The sequence below is a fragment of the Dama dama genome, chromosome 7 (assembly GCF_033118175.1).
Source record: "Dama dama isolate Ldn47 chromosome 7, ASM3311817v1, whole genome shotgun sequence".
NCBI classification, from domain to species: domain Eukaryota; kingdom Metazoa; phylum Chordata; class Mammalia; order Artiodactyla; family Cervidae; genus Dama; species Dama dama.
In genome coordinates, this window is record NC_083687.1 from 2,101,067 (window position 1) to 2,105,619 (window position 4,553).

General features: G+C 36.5%; 1 non-coding gene across 1 annotated transcript; it reads right to left on the reverse strand.

Annotated features, from left to right (window-relative positions):
• Positions 1-3,399: 3,399 nt before the first annotated feature.
• On the reverse strand, positions 3,400-3,503 carry LOC133060035 (U6 spliceosomal RNA). The gene has a single exon (XR_009693702.1). It is a non-coding gene; the product is annotated as a U6 spliceosomal RNA (small nuclear RNA).
• Between the last annotated feature and the right edge of the window lie 1,050 nt (positions 3,504-4,553).

Here is a 4,553-nt window from a genome sequence, read left to right on the forward strand (position 1 = left end):
TTTGATGTTATGATATAAATGTATTATATGTTTAACTTCAAATTCCCCTTGTTCATTACTGTTTCACAAAATAGGTGGCTTTTGCTTTTTTAGCTTTCCTGTTACATAGGTTCAAAATGGAAATATAATAACCAGTGACATCCATTTTTTTCAGTAAATATCTGCATTTAACAAAAGTGAAAGTGAAAGAAAGTGAAGTCACTCAGTCGTGTCTGACTCTTTGTGACCCCATGGACTATAGCCTACCAGGTTCCTCTGTTCATGGGATTTTCCAGGCAAGAATACAGGAGTGGATTGTCATTTCCTTCTCCAGAGGATCTCCCCAAGCCAGGGATTGAACCTGAGTCTCCCTCATCGTAGGCAGACGCTTTACCATCTGAGTCACCAGGGAAGTCCAGCTGCACTCAACAAAACTGAAACTTAAAACATTAGAAAATGAGCCTTAGTTTCCTCCTTTCCACTTTCTACAAGTCAACTGAAATTGAATGGATATCATTATTCTTAAATGGATCATGAAGCTCAAAAGATAAATCTGAAAATTTATATACTAAAAATTATTTTTCAAGGACAATTCCTGAAGAATTAATTCCTATATTTCATTTGAAAAAAAAATATAATACTTATTCACACTCAACATGGTCATTGCAGAGCTCTCACTTCACTGGTCTATGTGGAACTGTATCTGCCAAGGCATTATTTGCCAGTCAGGGAAGAAATAACTCCTTTAATCCTTTCTATATGTGCCATTGACGATGGACCCTCAAAGGAATGCATTTCTCAACATAGATAACAATTATAATATCAGTCAAAAGACTGACATGCTCATTGGCTTAGAAAGGTTTATTATTCAATTCAAGATAGGCTTGGCAATTTTTGACACCAAGCCATATGCTCAGACTCTCATATTTGAAATCTGAGAGGTGTATCTTGCAGGAGATGTGGAATTAAAGTTCACTTGTGTGAATTTAAACCTTCTCGCTTTAAATGTGCAGCAGCTTAACAAGGCAGAGTCTTCAACTGTCTGACAAGAAATCAAATTATTATAGATGATTCATGCATCTTTCACCTGCAGACCTCGAGAGCCTCATGAAGAGCCTACCTGTAGCTCTTAGGTTGTTCAAAACTAATAGAATGGCTTTCATTTTTAGGTTTAGCATAAGCTATTGCTCCTACAAGGCTGGCATTTTTGTGAATGTCACTGTTACCACTTACCCACATGAAAAGCAAAGCCTGGAATAATGAGTTAAATCATAATACAATGCAGCTATTAGTTTGGACCTTCTTTTTTCTCTTGAGAGTTTGATAAAATCTAATGAAATACTCAAATCCAAGTCCTGTGGAATTCCAACACCTTCCTCAAAAGTTGTGAAATTTCCCAGATGAATTAAGATCTCATGGCCTTTTTGACTAAGAACTTCCACTTTGTTTCATAGATTACTTTATATTGATAATCCACACAGATTAACTCATTAATAAAACAATTCCCTTCATTAGTTTCAATAACCATATAAATACAATTAGCAAATGAGGAAATAATAATGCTTCTATATAAATATAGGGCTAGAAAATATAAATAAATATAAATAAATAAAATTTAATAAATTTAATAAAATATAAATAAAATATAAAATAACCAACTGGACATCTTGGAAGTGAAAAATAATATTAAAATAAAAATATAAATAAACAGATAAACCTCAAATTATGAGGTGAACAGATTAGTAGAAGCAATTTATAGTATAATTTTTAATTTTGTAATTTATTCTGAAATGAAATTTTACTTACTTTGGCTGAAATGAGAGCTACTCTCTGAACACAGTACAGTGATGTTATGAAACAAAAAAGTACACGTAAGAGACATTAAGAGAGATTGAGAATGTCAGTTGAGATGAACCAAATAAAAATTAGTGAAGTTCCAGAAGTATAATAGTGAAGAGAGGGGAATTATTTAATTTCATTTTCTTGATTCAAAAATAGAGTCTACCAGTGAATTTTGAAATTACTACATGCCTCTGCCCTTACCCAGGTCATCTTGTTCAGATGAGAGAATCAATAACACTGTTCTTCCTTTCACATTCTTTCATCTCTCCCTTTGAGTTTTCACTGAATATGTCAATTGATATTGTCAAGACATATTTTTCTTATGTCCAGGTTTGAGTCTCCATATTTGTTTTAGTATCAAAATTAATATATACAAATTTCATTGCCAATGTTTTTGCTTTATTTTGCTAATAAGTCTTGATTAGAAGAAATTTATTCTCCAAGAGTTTCTTCAAGTAGTATTCACAGGAAAAATACCCTTTGATTTTTTTGCATGTTTAAGACTACCAGTTAGACTGGTTGTATAATTCTAGGTTCACACTAAGTATGAAAGTTATTTTAAAGTGTAGTATTTCAGTAACAGTATATACCATTATATTAAGACATATGAATCCCTTTATACATCCATCCAAAATATAGTTTGAAGACTCTGCCTCCCAGTTGCACAGAGTGTGGGTTTGATCCCTGGTTGGGGAGCTAAGATCCCACATGTTTTGTGGCCAAAAAAATCAAAGCATAAAACAAATCCAATACTGTAACAAATTCAATAAAGACACACACACAGACACACATATATTCCTGGTGGGTCAGTTGGTAAAGAATCTGTCTGCAATGCAGGGGACCCAGGTTCGATCCCTGGGTCAGGAAGATCCCCTGGAGAAGGAATGGCAAACCACTCCAGTATTCTTGCCTGGGAAATCCCATGGACAGAAGAGCCTGGAGGGCTACAGTCCATGGGGTCGCAGAGTTGGATACAACTGAGCAACTGCACACACACACACACACACACACACACACACACACATACACACACAGATATATATATAGATATATATATATATATATTGAGTACCCACTCTATTGGCATCCGTGTAATAAAAATGGAAAACATAGAGAAGGAAAATATATCAGTCTATTTTTTTAATGAAGATGAAGAATAGTAAAGAGGACATAATTAAATAAAGACAATTATGAGCAAGTTATCCTATTCTGAAGTAAATGGTCTGAAGGAAAGAAATTCAATTCTCTGAGATTTTACAGGGGAACTCAAATCTAACCAGTAAAGACTTCCCCCAAACTTTTATTTTGTATTGGACTGTAGTTATTTTACAGTGTTGTATTAGTTTCAGGCATACAGCAAAGTGTTTCAGTTATACATATACATGTATCTCTTCTCTTGCAAAGTCTTTTCTCGTTTAGGTCATTACAGAGTGTTGAGCAGAGTTTCCTGTGCTCTATTGTGGGTTCTTGATGGTCATCCATTTTAAATATTGTAGCGTATACATGTCAGTTCCAATCTATCCCTCTTCCCCACACCCTTCCCTCTGGTAACCATAAGTTTGTTCTCTTAATCTGTGATAAAATATGGAATGCTTCATGAATTTGTATGCCATTCTTGCACAGGGGCCATGCTAATCTCTGTATGGTTCCAAGCACCAAAGAGCTTGGACCGAAACTCCAAGACAAAAATAGCAGGATGGTCAGCAAGAATGAGCGTTAACTGTGCAGGTGATGAGGTCTTCAGGTGAAACACCATCCACAAAGCCTCATGGTGAAGAAGTTGTGAACAACTAGAGAGAAAGCCCTTTGGCTGTGGGAGCAGGAGATGGAGGGGAAGCACTGGATGAGGTTGGAAAGCCAGGCATGGTCCTGGACATCCAGGGCCTTAGAGACTGTGAAAAGATGTTGGTGTTTATCCTGAGATCAATGAGAAACAAGTAATGAGATTTAATAATGTGTGTGTATATGTAGGAGGATAAAATTATTAGATTTGTGTCATGAAAAGAATCTGGCTTCAGTCTGAAGAAAATAAGAGAGAGAGTTCAATTGACATGAAGAATCCAGTTAGTAAGCTTGAAGCAGGATTTTGGTTCCTGGCCAGAGATTGCGGTTGGGTTGTGGTGCTGAAGGTATCAAATCCTAGCCACTAGACCAGTGTGGTGACAAGGCCCTGGCCCTTCAACTTTGCAGAAAAAAGTATTCCCACAAAGACAAAACATAGTGAAATAAGTAAAGTGTTTATTAGGGGGAAAGAGTACCGTATGTGTGGATAGACACACAGGCAGGTTCAGAGAGAGAGAGAGCCGAGCCCTCGTGGTAATTTCAATCACTTCTATGGGGCATTTCTCCTGGGCTTCCTTTGGCCAATCATTATGATTTCCCTGGTTCAGAGTCTGTATTTGATTTATCTCAGAGTCCTCCCATGTGCTTATGCATCTCTCAGCCAAGATGGATTCTACCAAAGAGGCCTATGGATATTTAACATCACTGAGCATCCCTCCCCTTTTGACCTCCAAGGAGCCTTTTTGCTCATGTGTAGTCTCTTGACTTTGAGAATGAGAAATATGTGATGTCTTATATTCTATCTGGGAAGGTCTCAGCCTTCTCCCTCGATTGTCCTGTTATTTTTGTCTTGGAGTTTCAGTCCACAGAGAACAACTCCAACTATTTGCCCCAGCAGTCCATCTATCTCCTGCTTCAGTAAGATTAGAGAAAAAGTAAAGACAGTTTTC